The 22,984-nt window shown below is 47.9% G+C and overlaps 1 pseudogene; it reads right to left on the bottom strand.

Annotated features, from left to right (window-relative positions):
- Positions 1 to 22,006: 22,006 nt before the first annotated feature.
- On the bottom strand, positions 22,007 to 22,613 carry LOC136322477 (immunoglobulin lambda variable 6-57-like; annotated as a pseudogene).
- Between the last annotated feature and the right edge of the window lie 371 nt (positions 22,614 to 22,984).

The following is a 22,984-nucleotide window of genomic DNA, read 5'->3' as shown; positions in this document are numbered from 1 at the left end:
GACAATTTGACTTTGGGGGAGGGGTATACAGCACAATTAAATGTCAAAATAATCTGGAGATGTTTTCTCTCAACATATGTACCCTGATTTATCAATGTCACTGCATTAAATTTAATAAATAAATTTTTAAAAAAAGATCATCTATGTTATAATTCTCAGCAGATAAATTATCTTACCATTCAAAAGTTAAATGCCTGGCACACCATTAAAAAAAAATTATTGATTGATTTAAAGAGACAGACAGAAACATTGACCTGTTCCTCTATGTGCCCTGATGGGGGATCGAACCCGCAGCCTTTATGTATGGTATGACAACTAGCCAACTGTGCTGTCCAGCCAGGGCTGCTGGTGCATCATTTTGAAGACATATCACAGTCTAGAATAAAAATCTGGTCTCTATTTCTGGACCTTAGTCTCTGGGGCAAGGAACATAAAGACATCATAAAGTTTACCCCATTCCTTATGATGTCCCTGGCTGATAAAAAAATGAGTGCCGTCTTCTGTTAGAAGTCACTCTTGTGTTAACTCTACCTGCAGTCCTCAGTCCAGGACAAATGACTGTGTTGAAGGGAAGTTCCACTCCTGATGAGCACACTAACACCACCAGACTACACAGGACAATGTCTCATTATGGTGACTACTCCTGTGAGGTGTTTGTGCTAAATGCATAAAAGGTCATTCTATGGTGGCACCTGAGCCCTGCACCACCCAGCAAGTCCCTGAGCAGTTCAGTGCATGATTACACTCTGCTCCTGCTATGAGAACAGCGGCCAGCAGGGGAGAATTTTGTCACTTCCTTTATAAATTTAGAGCCCAAAGGAAGTCCAAAATTGTTAGGAGCATCTAAGAGATGAAATCTGCACTTTAACCAGTGTCGCCCTGCATAACTAAGGGTCCAGGAATCGGTGATACTGCACTTATGTGATTAATCACATCGCCACATGATCAGGGATAGTTGTTACCATACAAAGTGTCCCCAATAAAAGAGGTGTCTTCCTGCTACAGAAAGGCTCAGCTGGTCCAAGCTTCTAGAACCCAGATTAAGGAGGGGTGACTGTCCTCATCTGGCAACAAGTGCTGAGGCAAACACCATGATATCATGTGGTGTCCCCCATCTGGCTTTATTGTGAAATTTACAAACATGTGCTCAGCAGATCCAGGACCCCTCTGCTCTCTCCTGAGAAGCAGACATGGGCGTGGCCAGGGGCCCTGGGATGGATTTGGGGTTTTCTCTTGGAGCTCCAGCCTGAAATGCTCTCACTGTAGTAAATGAAGTGGTGGGAGGTTGTGCAGGGAGACGTGATAGAGGAGAGTCAGCAGCAGCTCAGGGGAGGTGTGAGGCTGTGACTGACGTCTGTGTTCATGGCACCTGGAGACTCGAGGGAGTTAGGTCAACAGGAGAGGCAGACAGCATTCCAGGCCAGCTCAGATCAGCCCATGCTGATCGAGAGCTTTGAGACACCTACAGACCATTGTTTCATGTGTGTAAGATTTGAAGCCAGTGCAATAGCCAAACTGCACTAGTGGACAGAAAAGAGGAACAGCGATGGTGCTTCTGCTGAGCCATCACCAGGAATCTCTCAGCTCCTATCTGTAGCATCCACCGGGTATGAGAACAAATGTCAGAGACTTTCAGGAGTTTAGATGTTACTTTATTGGCCAGTTTAACCTGAGCAGGGGTGAACTCCCAAGATGTCCGGAGATACCATGCTCACGAGGAGCTGCAAACAGAAGCCGTGCCTGGTGCTTACAGCCAGGTCCTTATATATCCTAAGTGAGCAAGCATTTTACAGAAGCAGATGTGGCAGTTTAGCTATTGGCTAGGGAGGTCGCACGCAGCATAGCAACAGGGGCCGGTTTTAGCTTAGTGGCGAATTTCAAACATAAACTTCTGATAAGGGTCTCTGACCTTCTTTGTTCTCAGCCTCACAGGGCCATATCAGCACTCCCTGTTCCTTCAATAGTTACACTCTTGGCAGCCCCAGAATATCAGTACTCCCTGAATCTAACATTACCCCATCTCTTTTGGGCATAAATCAAACCCTTGATTCTTTATTAGTGGGGAGACTGGTATAAGGCTGGGACTCATGAGAATTTTCTACTTTAGCTGTAGCTATAAGCTAATTGGGTCAGGAGTCCTCCCTAGTATGTGCTGGCACGCTGATATTGTGTGCCCTTAGTACTGCAAGCTTTACGGACTAATTTCTTTCTGCCTTGCATTTTTCTTCTCTGTACTAACTTCTTACAACTTGCACAAACCTTCTGCAACTTACATAAACCTTCAACTTTTATGCACTTTCTTATCCAGAAATAACTGGCCTTCATAACAACTTGATTTTCCTTTTTCTTTTCAACAGTACCTCTACCCCTTATACCTTCTATTATCAAAACTATACAATTCCTTTCTAACTAATCAAAATTCTTAATTCCTAAAAACCTTAACCTTTAGTGACAATTAAGTTGACTTTCTTTTTATCCTAGTTTCCCTTTTCCTAAAGCCTGATTAAAAGAGTCCTTAGTTTGTTTGTTTGTTTGTTTTTACTCTAGGCATTAGCCATGCGTGGACCAGTTAACTTCTGGTTTGTGGCTGAAACAGGGCATGCTGTCCTTCTTCTAGGTTCCTATTCTTTAATCTGTTTGCAAGTATCTTAATATTCTCTCTAATTACTCTAGAGTGGTTAGCATAAAAACAACATTCTTCTCTTAAAGCAGCACACAGTCCTCCTTGCTGAAGGAGGAGGAGGTCTAGCCCTCTCCTATTCTGAAGGGCTACCTCGGCTAGGGAGTCTATTTGCTTCTCGAGGTATACTACCTGGTTTAGGTGGACTCTATTGAAATTCACTGACTAGGGTCTCACAACCCTACTTTTTACAAAAATAACCTGAGTGAGACCCATATATGCGACGCCGTCCGAAAGGGGGTTCAGGGCAAGCATAGTGTGGAGTATACTATAAAGCCTTATTTTTTTTACATTGGGGTTACACTTATTACCTAAGGTGTATGAGCTAGGCAAATCATCAACAAGAGGGCTTCTGGCTGAATCAGAATGTCTCCAAGCTGCTGGTGAATCACAGAACTTGTCTTCAAAGAACTTTGATAAGTCAGCTTGGGGAGTTATGGGGTTATTTCCCAGGTGTTATTCTGTGCTATAACTGTGCTATCTGCTGTCCTGATTAAAATCTATTCCTGCAACTCTAGTCCCTTGCTGGGTAAACAATAAAAAGTCATCAGTCCTAAGTGGAGGAAAAGGTGAGCTTTAGAGCAGGGGTCCCCAAACTACGGCCCGCGGGCCACATGCGGCCCCCTGAGGCCATTTATCCAGCCCCCGCTGCACTTCTGGAAGGGGCACCTCTTTCATTGGTGGTCAGTGAGAGAAGCACATTGACCATCTCATTAGCCAAAAGCAGGCCCAGAGTTCCCATTAAAATACTGGTCAGTTTCTTGATTTAAATTTACTTGTTTTTTATTTTAAATATTGTATTTGTTCCCATTTTGGTTTTTTACTTTAAAATAAGATATGTGCAGTGTGCATAGGGATTTGTTCATAGTTTTTTTTATAGTCCAGCCCTCCAATGGTCTGAGGGACAGTGAACTGGCCCCCTGTGTAAAAAGTTTGGGGACCCCTGCTTTAGAGGCTCTCCAGGGGTCCGCTTGTCTTGCCATCTCCAAGATCCTTTGTCAGGTGGTTGGGCCGGCTTCACGTGGGAGAGGTGGATCCAGTAGGGCTTTTCAGCTACCTTAATAGCTGTGGGTGTACTTAGGATCACCTAAAATGGTCTATTCCACCGCAGCTCAAGGTTGCCTCATCGGTGGTTGAGAATCCACACCCACTGTCCAGGCTCCGGTGGCTCTGGTAGTCGGGAGCTGTGTTCCGCATTCGATTGGGCTGATCTCTGGAGGGCCTGCACCTCACTTCTTTTTTATTTTTATTTTTATTTTTTTTATTCATTTTAGAAAGGAGAGAGAGAGAAGGGGGGAGGAGCAGGAAGCATCAACTCCCATATGTGCCTTGACCAGGCAAGCCCAGGGTTTCGAACTGGCGACCTCAGCATTTCCAGGTCGATGCTTTATCCACTGCGCCACCACAGGTCAGGCCATGCACCTCGCTTCTGATGTGTTGCAGGGCCTGCAAGGACTTGAGGAAATTATGATTAGAAATCTCTAGTTCCCCTCTGATCAATCGAGGTACAAGGGGCACAGGTTGCCCAAATAAGATTTCATAAGGGGTCCATTTATTGAGATAGGGAGTACATCTGGTTCTAAAAAGGGTGAAAGGGAGGAGCTCAACCTAGTTTTCGCCGGTCTCCCCTCTCAGCTTAATTATAGTTTCCTTCAGAGTCCTGTTCATTCTTTCTACCTGTCCTGAACTTTGGGACCTATAAATGCAATGCAATTTCTAATTAATACCTAACTTAGTGGCTAATTCTTGAGATATCCTGGATATGAATGCAGGTCCATTGTCTGATCCTAGGGCTAGGGGAATGCCATATCTAGGTATGATTTCCCTTAATAAGACTTTGCAGACTGTGGAAGCAGCCTCTCCTTGCGTGGGGAATGCTTCCCCTGAGAAGGTGTCTAATAATACTAATAGATACTTATAACCTGACTTTCTAGGGGTCATCTCTGTAAAATCTATTTCCTACAGTTCTCCCAGAGCTTTCCCCTGATACCTCACAGGGGGGTAGCTTCTTATTCTGTGCACTTACTCTGGCACAGATGCTGCACCTCGAGACAATGGAGTGGACAATATCCCTGATGTTGGGCCCTACATAATACTTCCTGATAAGTTGTTCTAGCTTGTTTTGTCCCAGATGGGTACTAGTATGAATATCTCCTACTATTTCTCTTACTATTCCCTGGGGTAAATAGAGCCGGGAGTCAGGAAGCTCTATCTATCCCTGCTAATTTTTCTTCCCTTTCAACTGTATCCCTTCCTGCTCTTCTTCTGGGGAATATCTAGGATCCAGAGGTAGTGTTGGCTTAGGCAGCAATGGCAGAAGGCTTTCTTGTGGCCTAGTGGCTGCCTCTCTTGCAGCTGAGTCTGCTAGGTTGTTACCCATTACAATAGGCGAGTCCCCTCTCTGGTGTCCTTTGCAGTGGATGATGGCAACTTTGGTAGGTAGCCAAATGGTGTTTAGGAGGGCAAGAATTTCATTGCGATTTTTAATGTCTTTCCCCCCTGCTGTCAGTAAGCTTCTCTCCTTGTATATGGCTCCGTGGACATGGGCAGTGGCGAATGCATACCGGCTGTCAGTGTAGATGTTGGCAACTTTTCCCTCTGCTATATGTAAAGCTCGGGTTAGTCCTATTAACTCTGCCCTTTGTGCAGATGTTCCTGTGGGCAGTGCTTTCTACCACAGGACCTTATTTTCCGTGGTCACTGCTGCCCCTGCATGTTGCTGTCCATCCTTAATAAAACTGCTCCCATCAGTAAAGAGGGTCAGGTCTGCCTTCCCGTATGCTTGATCCCTTAAGTCCGGGCGGGAGCCAGTCACTGTGTCAAGGATTTGTTTGCAACTGTGGACCAAAGTGGAGTCGCTGGGTTCAGGGCAGCAGTTTTGAGGAACTGAACAGATGGAGGGTTCAGCAGCTGAGCCTGATACTGCGTTAGCCACACATTGGATAGCCACCTGTCAGGAGGTGCTCGCAGCACTTGCTCTACGTAGTGTTCCTCAATGACTTTGATGTCCTGCCCTGAAGTTAATTTACTAGCCTCCTTGACTAGTATGGAGGTGGCAGCAAGTGCCCTCAGACATGTTGGCCATCCCGAGGCTACAGAATCAACTCTCTTGGACAGATAGGCGACAGGCCTCTTCCACGGCCCAAGTTCCTGGCTCAGTACCCCTAAAGCTACCCCTCCCTTTTCTGCTATAAATAGCTGAAAGGGTTTGGCCAGATCTGGCAAGGCCAAAGCTGGGGCAGCCGCCAGGGCCTCTTTCAGCACTTGGAACACTTGCTTCTTCTTATCTGTCCATGTGAACTGCTCTTCCTTACTCCTGGTTAGTTCATTCAGGGGTTTAGCTAGTTCTGCAAAGCCTAATATCTACAGTCGGCAGTATCCTACTGCACCCAGGAATTCTCGTACCTGTCTCTTGTTAGTAGGCTCGGGGATCTGCAAGACCGTCTGAATTCACTGCCTGGACAATGTCCTTTGCCCTCACTGTAAGTTATACCCCAAATAACTTACAGTTTGCGTCACAATCTGGGCCTTCTTGGTGGAGATTCAATACCCCATTCGCCTAAGATCTTGAAGCAGGTTGGAGGTGGCTTCTTCACACTCTCCTTCATCCACATATTGGAGCAGTACGATTGATGAATGGGAGGAGCGGAAAGCCTGCAGATCTTTGCTGAGGGCTTCATTAAAAATGGTCGGGGAATTCTTAAACCCTTGTGGTAGTCTAGTCCAAGTGGACTGCCCCACCAGTCCATTATCTGGGTCATTCCATTTAAAGGCAAAGATCCCTTGGCTCTGAGGTGCCAGGGGAATACAAAAGAAGGCATCCTTCAAATCCAGGACAGAATAATAGGTATGGGTTGGGGGCAATGAGCTCAGTAAGGTATACGATTGGGCACCGTGGGATGAATAGTCTCTACCTGTGCATTCACCTCCTGCAAGTCCTGGACCAGACAATAGTCTTGGCTCCCTGGTTTCTGGATGGGAAGCAGCGGGGTGTTTCAAACTGATTGGCACCTTCGAAAGATGCCTGCCTCCAGCAGGCATTGCAAGTGCCGGGTGATTCCCTGTCTAGCTTGGGCTGGGACAAGGTACTGCCTGATCCTAACTGGTCTAGCAGTGCTAAGCAGTTGCACCAGGACAGGCGGTTAGTGAGCAGCCAAACCTGGAGGGTTGATTTCTGCCCAAACCTCAGGTACCTGGGCACGTAGGGCATCTGGAGCCCCTTCCTCGGCCTCCTTACCTTCTAGGACGGTGGCAAGTAAGTGTTCTTCAGCCAGTGGGGCAGTTACTTCCATGCTGACCTCTGCCTCTTTGTTCCCCATAGGGCTTTCCTCCCATCGGAAGGTTATGGTGGCCTGAAGTTTCGGCAATAAGTCCCTTCCAAGCAGTGGGTAAGGGCAGTCTGGAATGATTAGGAAAGAGTGGGTGATGGTGCCTCGACCTAAGTCAGTAATTCTTCTGGTGGCCCATGGGTAGGCTTCTGCTTTGCCCGTTGCCCCTATTATCTTAGTAGTTGTCTTCTGCATCTGGCCCTGTGGTTTCTTTAGGACTGAGTAGGTGGATCCCGTGTCGACTAGGAAGTCTATTGGTTTTCCTTCGACTGTTAAGGTGACCATGGGCTCCTGGGAGCTGACAGGAATGGAGCCCTGGCCCCGTCAGTCTAAGTTTTGGAGCAAGACCTCTGGGCCCTGTCTTGGCCCTTGGCTCTCGGCCTTCAACCTTGGACACTCTCTTTTCTAGTGCCCTTTCTCTTTACAATAGGCACATTGATCTTTGGCTATTCACCATCCCTGGCCTTTTTGCTGTCCCCCTTTCCCTTTGGGAGGAGATTTCTGGGAAGCAATCAGAATTTTGGCAACTTCCTTTGCTCTGCCAACTTCTGGATCATCCCTATTGACATACACCTTCTGGGCTATCTCTAATAGCTTGCTTCTATGCTCTCCCTTGAACCCCTCAATCTTCTGAAGCTTTTTTCTAATATCTGAAGCAGCCTGAGTCACAAGCCTATATTTACTAGTCTCCTGTTCTCTTCTGCCTCAGGATCTAGAGGGGTATATACTCTATAAGCCTCTATGAGTCTTTCTAGAATGTCTGCAGGGGATTCCTCTCTTCCCTGAGTGACTTTACTAACCTTACTGAAGTTGGTTGGCTTTCTAGCTGCTGCCTTGAGCCCCCTCAACAGAGCCCGGCGATACTGGAGGAGCGCGTCCCTTCCCCCAGTGGTATTAGGGTCCCAGGTAGGAGGTTTCCCTTCTAGTTCCCTTCTTCCCTTCTAAGTTTCCCTTTCTTCTAATACCACCTTAGCAGCTTCTCTTATTATTCTATCCCTTTCCTCAGAAGTGAAAAGGGTTTGTAAAATCTGCTGACAATCATCCCATGTGGGCTGATGGGTCCTAAAAATGGTCTCAAGGAGAGATATTAGTCCCTGAGGTTTCTCAGAAAATGGGGGATTCTGATGTTTCCAATTGTATATATCACTAGTGGAAAAAGGCACATAGATGAGGCGAGGAGGTGCCTGTGGGCCAGCATCTGGTGCCGGCGGCGCCTCCCGGAGAGGCAAAATGGCTGCCCCTCCTGGAGAAGGAGGCAAAATGGCTGCCCTCCCAGAGGAGGAGGCAAAATGGCTGCCCCTCCTGGAAGAGGAGGCAAAATGGCTGTATCTACCCACACATCCATATACAGGTATTGATCTAGGTGGAGAGCCCTATAGACCGTGGCTCTGACAGAAAACAAAATTGGAAGGTCAAAAGTGCCCTCTGTGGGATGTCCTACATTAAATGTAGGCCATTCCAGCTGGCTCAAGGTCCGGAGGAAACCTCGACTCTGCTGCAGACTTCCGTACCCCTGAGCCCTCTTCTGGAAGTCAGAAAAATTCTTCAACAGGTAGTCGAGCAGAGATCCCAGCACAGACTCCTATTGTCCCATCCTAGATGACTCAGGAATAATGAGAAAGGGTAGGATACAGGCAACACACACTATTAACACAAGGAACACACTTGTCTCTCTCACACTCAACTCAGTCATTTGAGCTCAGACAAAACGCAGCGCAGCACAGCACAAAATGGATTCCTAATGTGACTGGTCACTCCTAAAGTTAACAAATCCAAATATTCAAATTTCAGAGAGCAGTGTCCTGCTTCTGAAAGCCCTGGGTAGGTTACCGGCAGCGTCCCACCTACTACCTCAGGATTGTGTGCTCCAGAGCCCAAAAGCCAAACCAAATGAGGATCCTCCGTGAATACTTACTCAGCTCGAGCTGTCCTTCTGGTCTCCTACCCAAAACTCCGCCAAGGGAGAATCCCGGGTGAGCCCCCAAAATGTAGCATCCACCGGGTACGAGAACAAACGTCGGAGACTTTCAGGAGTTTAGATGTTACTTTATTGGCCAGTTTAACCTGCGCAGGGGTGAACTCCCAAGATGTCCAGAGACACCATGCTCATGAGGAGCTGCAAACAGAAGCCGCGCCTGGTGCTTACAGCCAGGTCCTTATATATCCTAAGTGAGCAAGAATTTTACAGAAGCAGATGTGGCAGTTTAGCTATTGGCTAGGGAGGTCGCACGCAGCATAGCAACAGGGGCCGGCATAGCAACAGGGGCTGGTTTTAGCTTAGTGGCGAATTTCAAACATAAACTTCTGATAAGGGTCTCTGACCTTCTTTGTTCTCAGCCTCACAGGGCCATATCAGCACTCCCTGTTCCTTCAATAGTTACACTCTTGGCAGCCCCAGAATATCAGTACTCCCTGAATCTAACACTAACCTTTGCAGAGAGAAGGGTGAGGAGAAGAGAACTCCAGGCCAAGGTTGGAGTGTCGTGAGATTTGGGTTCCTGACCCGTAGTGTGTGACATAGCTCTCCTACATTTCCTTTGTCTTCAATAAAATGTATTAGGATGCATCTTCTTCAACTGAGAGTCCCCAAACTCTCAATGTCTACAACCTCACTGACATCTTGGCATGACCTTAAATCACGTTGGGATGAAGAAGAAGGTGCCTATTACAAATCCTGCCTTAGAGGTGAGGGAGCCTTTGCTGATATCCTGGTGCACACGGAGAGGTCATACTCAATTGTATGTCAGTGTGGAGAAGATTCTGTTTGCTCCGCATCCATGGAGTCACAGAGACTTCCTTCCTCTGAGCCTCAGGGGGAGAAAACAGTTCCCAGAAAGAGGCCACAATGAGCACGTGCAGAAGGAAAGTAAACTCACTCCTGAGCCATTTCCTGGGAGATGGGCTTGGGCATGTGGGACTCAGGGACCCACCAGGAGCACTGAGACCACCCACACCTCTGATTCAGGCCTGCCCGTGGGCATCGTGGGTTCAACCACCTCCTTCCTTGTTTATCATCCCCCTGGACGGTTATGTAATCTTAAGTCCGGTTTTATCCCTGTGTAGACATGATCAGGCTGAAAAGATGTTAACAATGGACAAACAAAAATTTTAATTCTGTACAATAAGAAAAAGTTTGGACCTCCATGGGTCCTAAGAAAAGAGTTACCAACTGAAGAAGTAACAACAGACAACAGACATCACTCTGAGCTAGGCTTGGCCCAGGCAGAGCAGGGGTGACAGCCCCAGGCAGGGAGAGGTTTTAGTCTCACTTCCCCGTGACCCTGGAGCACTGTGTAAGTATTACTGTTGCCGTGCCATGTAGCACAGTAATAGTCGTCCTCATCCTCAGGCTACAGCCCAGAGATGAGCAGGAGCCCGCATTGGCCGAGGCGTCTTTGGATCCAGAGAAGCGGCTGGGAACCCCGGGGCCCCGGTACTTGTCTGAATCTGAGTAGAACCTCAGGAGAAACCGGGGAGGGCTCCCTGGCTTCTGCTGGTGCCAGAATATATGGTAACCCTGAACAACAAAGCCACTGCTCAGGGTGCAGGTGAGTCTGGCTGATGCTCCAGGAGATGCAGAGAGGGAGGGCGGCTGAGTCAGCACAGGCTGGGACAGGGAACCTGCAGAGAAAGACACTTGTAAGTGATGGGGAGGGACCAGGGGAAGTTTCTCAGGAGAGTGAGCATGAAGGGAATGAGCTTGGGAAATGAGGCCTGGTTCTCAAGGCCTGTCCCCACCTGCGCAGTGAGAGAGGAGCAGGAGCAGGAGAGACGTCCAGGCCATGGTGCTCACAGCCCTGCTGCAACCCCGGAGCTAAAGTTCTGTTGCCCAGGCTTCTTTTATCTTCTTCAGACCTCAGAGAGGAGGGGCTGCTCACACAAATTTGTTTTCCTTCCTGGGGAGTCAGCACCACACTGACTACGCCCTGCTGTCTGAGCATGGTTATTTACACAAAATCAATCTGAGGCTGAGTATCAGTTTCTCCCTGGGAGAGTTGGAAGGAAGCAACTGTGGGGACCTTTCCAGACCTGTGAGCCAAATAAACTACCCAGCCCAGGGTCACAGCCCCTGAGTCCCCACCAGCAAAGGGGCACCAATGCCTAAACAGTGTAGACAGAGTTCAAGGGATTGCAAGCAGGGGGCACCATGACCCTGGGGGAGACCCACTGCACCCTCTGCTGCCCACTGATCAAACTTCAGATCTTTATGGAAATGATGGTAGAGATGCAGGTCTGAGAGCCAGGGTCACAGTATTCCTCCAACATCCATGGGCCACAACCCCTGCTCTGTCCAAAGGTAACTGATATTAATAAACAGCCCTTTCCATTGTGGGAATTCTTAAACTCTATGAGCAAGAGAGGTGGAGAAGGTGAGCACTGCACTAGACAGGACTAAAGGGGGTGAGAATGCAGAGGGCTCTGGCATCAAAGGCCTGAGTGGACACAGGGAGGACGTGACTGGCCATCTGGGTCTGAATCGGGGGTGAGGATACTGCTGGTGGACAAATGAAGCACCAAATATTCTGCAAAGATGTGAGGATTCTTAAAAGTTTAGCAGAGTTTGCAAACACTCGGGGACATGAAATAGAATCAGTTTGGGGGGTTGATGGTGGATCGTGCAGGTGTCCACTGCACTGGCCTGATGGTGTTAAAGCCTCTGGGTGTGTCACAGGAACTGTAGACAGACTGGACACAACTCTCTGTCCTCAGGAAGGGACTGAGATATATTTAGGACAACTAGGTATAATTTTCATATAATCAACCGCCCTTAATTAAATGTGCAAGGTGATAAGTTAATAAATGTATCTGTTGCCTCAAAAGTGTTCACATGTCCCCTTTGCAGTCTTCCCTCCTGCCACCCAGTCCCCAAATCCGGGCAATCCCTAATCTTCTTTTATCATTTAAAGATAGTTTACATTGCAGAGAATTTTAAATATCAGTATACATTGAATTTCATTTTCTTGTTATTTTTCTGATTTTCTTAATTTGGCATATTTCTGAGGTCTCGCCATGGTTTGCATTTACTAGCTCTTCCTCCTAAACAGTGTCCCTCAGACCGCTATCCCACAGCGTGCGTACCACCCATCTGCTGACAGGCATTTGAATTGTTTCCACACTGGGGCTACAGTATAAATAAACACATTCATGCATATGTGTTGCTATATGTCTATTAATAACATAAATGTTTAAAATTTCATTAGTGAATATAAATCTTAATATATAAATTCATATATACTATAAATAAGTAATGTTGCTATACATATTTGTGGACAAGTCTTTGCATGGACACGCATTTTAAATTTTGTGGGTAAAAATACGGGCTGACTCCTGGGGGCTGGCACTGATCTCTGATAAATATTACTCTTGTAGGAAAGATGTCAAAAGGCTGCTGTTTGTGGTTGACCTTCTCCTTGGGAGACATAGGAAGAGCTTTGGGGCTGGTTACTCTTAGACAGATACACACACACACACACACACACACACACACACACACACGTGCGTGCTTGTGCGAGCATGATCTTCCCTAAAATATATTACAGCACCATGGATTTTCATATGGATGGATTTCACCTCCTGTTCCATTGGCTTTTTACTATTGGAGAGGTGTTCACTTTTCTGCCTCTGACTGTCCTTGTTGTTATTATATTGGTGTAAGTTTTTGTTTGTTTTACCCTTTTAAGGTGGTGAATATTTTACATAAAAATCAGAAAGCTATAGTGTGGCACCATTTGAATCAGAAGCCCCTGGGCTCAGGTCTATTATTATCATTAAGTTCTTCCAACCTTAATAAATGTGTCAGAAGCTTGGACAAAACAAGGCCTCGGGTTTTTTTTTCAAACTTCCACATCTGTGTGTGTCACTGTGAGGACCATCACTGTACCCGATCTGACAGTAATAGTCCGCTTCGTCCTCAGGCTGCAGCCAGGAGATGAGCAAGTACGCTGTATTGGCTGACTTGTCCTTGGTTCCAGAGACTCGGTTGGGGACTCCGGGTCCCAGCTCCTTGTCTGAGTCTGAGTAGTAGTACAATAAGAAATGGGGAGCTCTCCCTTGCTTCTGCTGGTACAAGACACAGAGTCACATGAAGGGCACTCGGCCATTCCAGGAGAAGTCATGTCTGCCCAGCCATAAATGAGAAAGGGCCCAGCCCTGGAGCCTCCAGTCACTGGAGTGCTGCCCAGCTGGAGCTCCTGTTTTTCAGAATCCCTCAGAGAGGGTCTTGAGGCGCCCTCTGCTGGTCCCCGGGCAAACCACTCCTCTTTCAAGCTGCTTCAACATCTAGCCTTCATCTGTTTTCTTGACTCCTGTGTTTTCAACACGTTAAGAATCATCATTACAGGGGACAATGCAAGTGGGGTCCTGGTATGACCATCATTGATTCTGGAACACGTGAATCCTGACCTAGGAGAGCCTGAGGACTTCCGTGGAGCTAAGGAACACAGCGAGGGGAGCAGAAAGCAAACAAACAAAAACAATTGAGTCCCCATGGTAGGAGCTCAGAGGGGAGGCCTTTCTCTGGGTGCTGAGTGTGAACAGAAGCTTATTAAGGAAAAGGGATCCTCACAGAAGAGGACATAGCAGGTGAGGAATGTTCACCCTTCCGGGGCAGAGAGGAGAGGAGACTGCACACCCATGAGGGTTCTGCAGAGCAGGGGACTGAGCGTGGCCTGGACATCCAGAGGGACCACTGCGGGCCATCCTGAGACTTTGTCTTGTGTGCAGGGACATTATTAATCTGGCTATGCCTGTCGCCAGTGATTAAAATTAAAGATTTAGGTCTGTAGATCGTTCTAGGATTTTGCAAGGGGACATCCTGGGGTAGCTGTGATTATCATCTGGACAATCAGAGGCAGAAAAGAGAACACCTCTCCAAAATGACAGCAGAGAATGACGAAAATGACAGCAGAGAAAACTGGGAAGGGCTGGAATGGCTCATGCCACGAATTATGACATAGGGAGGCAACTGATTGAACCCCAGGCTGGGGAAGTGGCAGAAATGATCCAGAGTGTCAGTAGATAAATAGTATCTCCAAGAGAGGTGGGGATGCCCCACCAACACCGGTGATTTTGGGTGGAAGGGCAGGTGAGAGGGTCGTTTATTGGGTTTCTGGTCCATTTGTCACATTGAGGCCAAGCTCTGAAAGTGGAGAGGTGTTAGGAAGATTCAGAGACAATCAGTGCTGCAGAGATTGGTGTCCTCCTCTGTTGAAAGACTAACGGTATAACAAGTCATCAATTACTAGGGGACTTTGGATGTGTCATTCATGCATTTATTCATTCATAAATTCATCCTTTAAAGAGATAACTAAGGAATGTCTCCCTTGAGTCAGGCTTGCGACATGGGAGGGGTCAAGCCAGAGCCTGGATCATTGGAGCATGAGAACCCAGACACAGGCAGGGGTGCAGATGGCTCCGGAGGGTTGACCAGGATGACATATTCCTGGTATCTCCCAGATAAGTCAACCAGTAAGACAGTGGGTGTCTTACAGATTCTTCCCTCCAAGTCTGCAGCTAGTGCAAGGAGGACAGTGTCTTTATGGATGTAGAGACAAATAAGAGGAGATGGCAGAGAGGAGGAGGGCCCTGCCCCTGTCCTGAGGGTTAAATGCAGCAACACAGGCCATCAAGGCAGCCCTGGAAGTGTACCACTCAGACTGACTTCCAGGAGACTCTGAATGGGGAGCAGAGGTACCCTGTAGTCTCACAGCCTTGAGGCTGCTCCAGGCATGATTGGCACAGCAGGTGCCTAAAGCCCAGCCTTTCATGCAATAGGCAGTGTCTTCATGGGCACCCCACACGCAGGAGACTTTCAGTCTCCCCTGTCCACCTGAGACTTCCCCAGACCTGCGCTATGCTCTGAGGTTCTTCCTACCCATCCTTCTCTCCCCCTTCCCGGGAGCAGCCGTTCTATGAAGGCTTCCCTCCCTCTCCAGCTCCTTCCTGTTTGTCCGTGACCAGCGTTCCCTCCTCCAAAATATGACCCTTCTTTGTCATCTACATTGCATACAACTTCCAGATTGGAGAGACAGACAATCCCAAAGAAAAACATGTGGCCTGTTTTGTTAATTAATACAGTAAATCAATTTTAGAAGTATATCATTGACTTACTATGTTAATGTCTATGTAGTGTGTATCTATACACATATATTATGGAGAAGTTAAAAGAGTCCCAGGAGGGGTGACCTCAGGACTATGCACTGTTTTGTATTCTGTGTTTTGTGTCCTCTGAAGTTTTAAGAAGTGCATTTGCCCCAGAGAAACACCATCTGATGAAATCTGTAAAAATGTCTCTGGGTGTGTCCATCTCAGACGTCATAACACAGGTGTGGTTGATTTAAACTTGCTGAAGATCCCTGTATGATGAATGAGGCTATGGTGTTTCTTCATAACATGTAGCCTAGGGAACGCTTCCAAAGAGGAGGGATTTGCATTGTCTTTCTGAGTGCCTAAGTGTATCCTTGACATTTACAGAAATTGGAGAAGAAGGTAAATTTAAATAGCTCTCTGTTCCTTTCGGACCCATACAAAAGTACAAATACCAAGGGTACAATAACTATCATGTTTTTATTTATCCTTGTATCTCATGCTTAAAAAATACTCCAGCCCTGATAGGATAGCTCGGGTGCTTAGAGCGTTGTCCCATTACGCAAACTTCATGTGTTTCATCCCTGGTCAGGGAACACACAGGAAAAGATCAATGTTTCTTTCTGTCTGTATTTCTTTATTCTTCTCTCTAAAATTGATAGATACTTTAAAAATACTCTTAAAAGGATAAATACACCAAAAGATAATATATGAACATAGATATGCTATATTTTCATGTGCATTGTATAAAATTTCAATATATGAACTGCACATGTAGTCTGACCAATAATGTACTCTGCTATCTGGTTGACAGGAGATTCCATGTGACTGTATCACACTCTCTGACCTCATGTGAGTCTGTGTAACTGTCCTGTCTAGTAGACAGGAATGCAGAAGCACAGAGAGATGACACATCTAGTCCGTCCAGCTGAATGGCCTAAACAAGAATAAATGTTGAAGGTGTCCTAATGCTGAAAACATGTCTTTTTAATACAATGATTTTCAGACTGTGGTGATTAGGATCCCTCAGGGTACATTTGGAAATGTCTGAAGGTGTGTTTATAGGTCATTACGTAGAGACGAGGTTATTACTAGCAATGTAGGCATAGAGCCCAAAGGATATTTCTGAATATCCCATGTGTACCCTCTCCACAGGCAATACCCTATCTCTGATGTCAGACGTGCAGAGACTCAGAAACCCAGTACTGAACAAAATCACCTCCATGAAATGATTGCAATGGAAATAGGCAATCATCATCAAGACATAATGTATTGGGATAATCTGGAAAAATAAAAAACAGAAGGACATAGAAACAGAAAATCTAAACACAAATTTAAAGTAGGAGACAGAATGGAACTCCTCTTCATGGTGGGGACTGGTGAGGGCAGACCCAGGATGGGGAGGTCTCACTTCCCTGTGAGTCTGGAGCACTGTGTGATTATAGCTGCTATCACTAGACTGACAGTAGTAGTCGGCCTCGTCTTTGGGCTGCAGCCCAGAGATGGTCAGGGAGGCGGTGTTGAATGAGCTATTTTTAAAAACCCAAGTTCCTTAGTTGAGAAGTGAAGTAAGTTACCATCTAATGGTGGTCATTGAGACAAACTGTCATGAGACAGAAGTTTGCTAATGTCTCCATCTGCACAGGAGGATGCCTTGCTCCCTAGTTATGACCCCGTGCAAGACCAGAGGATGGATTTTGGTTTTTTATTTTTAACATTTGAAAAATTACTAAAGAATCAATTTACCTGATAGAAGCCTAGTCACCTACTTCCCAGGGAGCTCATGGCAAGCATGGATATAGTCAGGGTCTGTCCTTGAGACATTAGAAGAAAACATCTCACAATTTTAATGGTTGAGGACAGCAGCATCTTCCTGTAATATGACATTGTTTGTAGCAGGTCAAAACAATGGTTTTTGTTCTGCTTCCCGGTTCATCTCAACCACTGTGCTTTATCCAAACGGCACTCCAATCCCATGAGAGACTCCACAGATGTACTCAGCCTCGTCCTCAGACTGGAGGCTGGAGATGGTGAGGTAGCGGTGAGCCCCGGAGCTGGAGCCTGAGAAGCGATCGGGGATCCCGTCCCCCTTGCTCTGGCTTCCGTCACTCTTGAGCTGCATCACATACCGAGGGGCCTTCCCTGGCTGCTACTGATACCATTCAATAGCGTAGGTGCTGTGCTCACTGCTCAGGGTGCAGGTGAGCTTGACCGAGCCTCCCAGGGAGGCAGATGCAGATGGGGCTGGGTCAGCACAGGCTGGGATAGGGACCCTGAAACACAGACACCCATTATGTCCAGAAGGAAAGACAAGACGGAACGACATTGCCAGCATGTGGTGGGAGGGGGGCTCAGTGAGCTGGGGAGTCAGGACCCGGGGACGTCCTGACCTGTGCAGTGAAGGAGGGTGAGGAGGAGGACTGGAGTCCAGGCCATGACGCAGACGCCGCAGAGCTCTGCTAAGGTGACACACTGCAGGTCTCTCTTATCCCTTGAGACACAGTAGAAAGGGTTCTTTATGCAAATTTACTCCTTCTTCTGCACAACCAAACCCCTCCTGAGGCCGTGAGTGCCACCTAATGCCCTGTGTCATATCTAGGAAGGGTGGATCTGGACTAGGCCCAGCCTGAGGATCCCCAGGGGCCCAGGCAAGCCTCGTCTGCAGAGCCCAATGAGCACTGAGTAGATGCAAAGGGACAGATGGCCGATTTCCCAGCTGAGGGCTAACACACCCCTCATCGCAGGCCCCAGAGCACCTGCCACTAAGTCCTGGTTCATCAGGCTTGTGCCCAGAAGACAGGGGACTGGCAGAGGCTCCTGCCCCCACCACTGCCTTGACCACGCCCACTCCCTGCCCAAGTGCAGAGCGAGGCCCTCCTGGGCTCCTGCCTGCTTCCCCATTTCAGCCTGTGGTATTTCTCTGTTTGAGCCTCTTCAGTAGGAATAAACGAAATAATTCTTCCCGCTTTATAAGAAGTCCTGAGATGAAGGTGCCTTTCACACAAGCTGTAAAAGACAGAAATGCACATTAAAACTGAGAATCGGGACAGTTCAGTCATGAATTCACTTTCCCGGCTTCTCCGGAAGCAGGTTTCTGTGCTCCCGCCTGACTCTTCATAGATCCACACAGAGAAAACACGCAGTGAGCGCTTGGGGAAGAAAGTGTTGGTGATTCCCTGGGAATGAGGGGAACCCCGGGAAGTAGAGGAAAAGTGCTGTGGTTTAAAGAGAGAATTAAAAAACCTGAGGCTTCTTGGGCATTAATGGGTTAGGGAGGCTGAGAAAAAGGAAGGGATGTGAGTGTCAACCTCCAAGAAAAGCTTTGGGACAAGTGTCCAGGCTTGTCTCTGTGTGCTGTCTGTGGAGCGGCGCTGGCAGAGCCCTGGGGGGAAGGGGGACTGCGGGGCACGTGTGGGGATCGGCTCCAGAGAGTGCGTGCCACCAGGAGGGCAGCCTCAGACCCATGCCCACTGGGTGGCAGGTGTGCTGGGCCTCTCTGGCACATGAGAGAAGAGGCCTGGGCACCCTGCTGGGTGTGGGGTCCTGCAGGCCACACCTCCTGTGGGCTGGGCCGAGAAGCCTTCAGCCTCTGGACTCTAGTCTGAGGAGGCCTTGAAGAACTGTTGGACTTCCTTCAAACTCAGGAGAAAAGTTGGGAGCACCCACCTGCTTACTACCAAGAAAAAGAGGTCTGGTGGCCCTCGGAAGCAAAACCCTGAAGGAGATGGAGGGGTTAGGGATGCCTGGATAGAGAGCCAGTTCTCAGCTTGGGTTCTGGTCCGGGCTCCACCCCACACAGCAGGGAGCGCTCAGCAGGCCTCTGCCTCTTTCCAGGCCCTGTGCTCACTCATGCCCCAGGGCCTCAGGCCACCCCTGGTCCCAGGATGCACCCACGGGGTCTGCCACTGGATGGCCCCTCTGTCCAGGCCCTGGAGTGGATCCCCCGGGGCTGCTCCTAACCATTGCCCTCCACCCTGCCCTCACCTTGTGCCCCTAAGGCCTTGGCACCCCTACACCGCACTACTGCAAATGGCCCCCCTCCCGCAGTGGGCAGAGGGGGAGCCGGTGTTGGAAAGCGCCTCTGGGCCACACAGCTTCCCCAGGGCTTCACCCTGCACCACAGGCTCAGCAAGCTCAGCAGCATCAACAAGGGGACTGCGGGCAGGGCCAACGTGGAGGTCAACCTCTGCCACCTGAGCTCCCTGCTGGGCCACAACCCCCAGCTGCTCTTCCCACACTGCTTCCGGGCCCACATCTTCCTACTGAGGCGCTTCCTGGAGAACTGCTTGCACACCGACCTGTGAAATTTCTACAGAGTGCTGTTTCCTGTTCACCGGGACACAGCAGAAGCTGCTGCCTTTATCCAGAGGGAGCCCGAGAAGGAGGACCACCAGTCAGCAAACATGTCAGGGCAAGTCATGCACGCAGAGTTTTCATAGCGAGCTCATAGGATTAAGTGATTGCTAAAAATAATGGCTGTCATAGGCTTCACATTTACCAGTGGAGAGTGCAACATGCTTTCTCATTATATACTAGAAACTGACTTTTCATCTTAGTTGGTGGTGTTCTGCAGATCTGTGTCATGTGTTTCTTGTTAGGACACTGCTTTGGCATCCTAGAACTTGTAAATATTTTAAACAAAACTTTCTCTACTTACATTTTTTTACTTGTGGTCTTATTTTAACAGCAAGAGAAATGTGAGAGAGTGATGTGTTTCAGACATGATGAATGCCTGGGCAGTTGAATGCAGAAGCCATCACATCCACACTGTACCCTGACTCTAATTCTGCATTAACTGTGCACATGGTCCAGTGGTCTCCACACTTCCAGACTCACAGGGCCTGTTAGGAAATGACATATGACCAGGAGCGCTTGATTACCTTGGGCGTTCTCTCAGGGCACTCAGAGGGATCTTTGTCATTCAGCTCAGGCAGGGCGCTCCCTGCTTAAATACTCAGTGACTCCTCACTGCTGTTTGCACAAAACCCCAACTCCTAGGCTCCCCTCAGGAGGCTTCCTGGTTGGCCCCGCCACCTCTCCCCACCATGCAGCACCCCCCTTTGGTCTAGACCTCCAGCTTTCTCACTCTTTTATTTCTTTAAAACCCTCAATTCCAGTTTCTTTATGGTGTTCAGGACAACTCCTCCACTGCCTTTTCAGAATAGATGGAATGACACCTGAAATCATGGTGACAACACACATTTTAGCACCCCTGAGTGGCTCTCAGTACCAGGACATGCACCATCAATGCAGACAGAAATAGGGAATTCAGGATGAAAATGTTGAAATTATGCAAACTACAGAGAATAGTTCATAGAATCACCTGCACCCATTATAGCACTTCAACCATCATCTATAGTTCTCCTCTTCTTTAATCTTCCACCCTCTCTCCACTCATCCTACACCCTCACTGACTGTGAAACCACATTCACACACCATATCCTCTCATCAGTATGTGCTTTAGAATAAACATGCATTTAATGTCCCTAAGCACTTGCCCGTGAAAGTAATGGATTTCCCCTACTGCCCCATAAATGTATGTGTCGGAATCTCCGGAATGGTTAGCTAATTGATTGTTGTGCTAATTAAAAGAGTGAATGAGGAACAAAATATCCTGTGTTTGGAGTCATGAGGTTCCTGGATGACATGTTTGAGAAGAAAGCCCAGACCAGCACGCACGTCCTCGATCATTTTCGGCTGTCTTCTCCGATGTCACAGCGCAGAATCCTGTTTTCTTCAGACAGAGTTCAAACCCGTCGATCTTCCTTCATGAGTTTTCTGACCAAAGTCTTTCATGGGACTTTTGGTTGAGGAGTTGAATATTAAATTTTACTTGTCACATGATGGATTTTGAGCTGTGTATTAGTATCATGTGACCATTGATGATCTTACAGAATCTTAGTAAAGTAAAATGTGAGCAGACAAACAACTCCCTGCATTCAGCAGTGTGTTTGCTCATGGAGCTTGTCTTGCCTTCTGTCCCCAGAATTTGCTGCATATTCACCTGTTGTTCTTGTCCATTCTTTTGGACCCATAGAAAAATACGGATTCCAAAAGCACAACACCTTGTCATGTGTTTATTTATTCTTGTGTCTCATGCTTGAAAAATACTCCAGCCCTGGCTGGATAGTTCTGTTGGTTAGAGTGTTGTCCAGGTATGCAAAATCATGGTTTGATCCCTGCTCAGGGCACATACATGAAAAGATCAATGTACCATCTGCCTCTCTTTCTTCCTTTCTCTCTCTAAAATTGATGAATAAATTCAAAAAATAATCTTAAAACTACACCAAAAGGTAATAAATGAAGATAGATATACAATACTTTCATGTGCATTGTATACAATTTCAAAGAAAGAGCGGCACCATAGTCTGGCCAAAAATTGTACTCTGTTCTCTGGTTATCAGGAGATTTCAAATGATTGGTCACAGGCTCTTTGACCTCATGTGAGTGTGTGTAATGGTCCTAACAGATGGGGATGCAGGAAGACAGAGTAATAACACATCTAGTCTCTGTCTAGCTGAATGGCCTAAACGGGACTGAAAGTCAAAGATGTCCTAATAGCTGAGACCATGGCCTTTTAACACAGTGATTCTCAGACTGAGGTGATTAGGCTCTCGCAGGGGATATTTGGAATGTCTGAAGGTGTGTGTATGAGTCATAACTTAGAAAAGAGGGTGCTGCTAGCATCTTAGGTGTGAAGCACTGAGGATGTTTCTATGTCCTACGTGTACAGAAGACCCCTCTCCATACTTTATGACCTGATCTCCAATGTCAGACGTGCAGAGGCTCAGAAATCCTGTTCTGAACTAAATCATCTCCTTGAAGTGATTGCAATGGAAATCGATCATCATCCTCAAGATGTGGGGGAAATCTGGAAAAAGAAAAAAACAGAAGGACTCAGAAACTGACAATCTCAACACAAACACTGCAGCAGGGACAGAAAGGAACTCCTCTCTGTGGTGTGGATGGTGAGGGCAGACCCAGGACGGGGAGGCTCTGGGGAGTTTTGTTTCACTTCCCCTTGAGTCTGGAGCACTGTGTGATTATAGCTGCTGCTATCACTAGACTGACAGTAGTAGTCGGCCTCGTCCTCAGGCTGCAGCCCAGAGATGGTCAGCAAGGTGAGTTGGAGGACCTGTGGGTGGACCCGGAGAACCGATCTGGAACCCCAGAGGGTCTCTTGTCATCATCGTAAATAAGAGTGTTGGGGACACTGCCCAGGCATTGCTGGTACCAGGACACATAGGTGCTCCCAATGTTGCTGCTGATACGGGTGCAGGAGATGGTGACTTTCTGTCCAGGAGACCCTGACACAGAGCGGAGCTGAGTCAGCACAAACTGGGCCAAGGACCCTGCAAGGAGGGAGCAACACAGATTCAGGGAGGACAGAACAAACCCCTTTCCCAGGGAGGGGGGAGAGGTCATCCTCCCAGGTGACAAACAGGTGCCCTCCCAGAATTCCCTCAGGCTCCACCTGTACAGTGAGCCAGGAGGGCGAGGAGGAGTGGAGCCCAATCCATGGTGCAGACGCCCCAGACTCTGCTTCCTGACCCACAGCCAGGCCTGAGCCTTTACACTTCTTACATGTCCCCCTGACTCAGAGGGGGAAGTCTATGCAAATCTTCCTCTTTCTGGAGGCTGTGCAATCTTCCTTTTTGTTAGGCTCCTTTTACAGAGCTGGGATCCAGCTGATATGAGGAAACTAGAGGAGTGGGAGGGCCAAGCCCAAGGATGACACAAGGAACCTGCAGAGGCAGGGAGGGGACTCACAGCCCAGGAACTGGGGGCACGCGCTCCTTCGGGTGGATGTAGGAGACATGGCAGCCTCAGGTGACAGCTGGGTCTCGGTGCTCCTACCCTTATCCTGACCCTGATGGGCCCCCTCACGGTT

Source organism: Saccopteryx bilineata, chromosome 2 (genome assembly GCF_036850765.1).
Source record: "Saccopteryx bilineata isolate mSacBil1 chromosome 2, mSacBil1_pri_phased_curated, whole genome shotgun sequence".
Lineage (NCBI taxonomy): Eukaryota > Metazoa > Chordata > Mammalia > Chiroptera > Emballonuridae > Saccopteryx > Saccopteryx bilineata.
This window is presented reverse-complemented; position numbering and strand designations above follow the sequence as displayed.